The following is a 560-nucleotide window of genomic DNA, read 5'->3' on the forward strand; positions in this document are numbered from 1 at the left end:
CTAAGGCAGCAATTTTTGCACGGGTTTTCAAGCGCTTAGCTTTTTCTGCAGGTGTTTCTAGTTCGTCTAATTCTTGAATTTGTTGCAATTGGAATTCACTTAGATAGTCCTTTGCCTGTTTTGTTACTGAGTAAGATGCTTTCTTGCTTTCATGTTTTAAGACAAGTTTTAGCATCCAGTCCTCAGAGTTTTTCAGATAGGTGTCTAGGCCAACTGTGGCTACCTTCATTGATAATGCCAGCTGTAGAAGTCCTCGGCCTCCCTCTTTTCTTGGTAGATAAAGACGTTCTATATCTGCCTTATTATTATTATTATTATTATTATTATTATTATTATTGTTATTATTATTATTATTATTATTATTAGGTATCGATCTGGAGAAGTACATACTTTCGACTTCGTGTACCGTAAGACTATTTAGGCCTATCCAGTGGTTTGTTACTCTGGAGTCTGCAGAGCGTGCAATCACTTCTTGAGACAAATCCAAGCTGACGAAGAAACAGCCTCATCACTACAGTGGCTGAAGTGGCGTTAATTAACATTAATGATTACACACCCAT

This window comes from Octopus bimaculoides, chromosome 22, assembly GCF_001194135.2.
Source record: "Octopus bimaculoides isolate UCB-OBI-ISO-001 chromosome 22, ASM119413v2, whole genome shotgun sequence".
Taxonomy (NCBI): domain Eukaryota; kingdom Metazoa; phylum Mollusca; class Cephalopoda; order Octopoda; family Octopodidae; genus Octopus; species Octopus bimaculoides.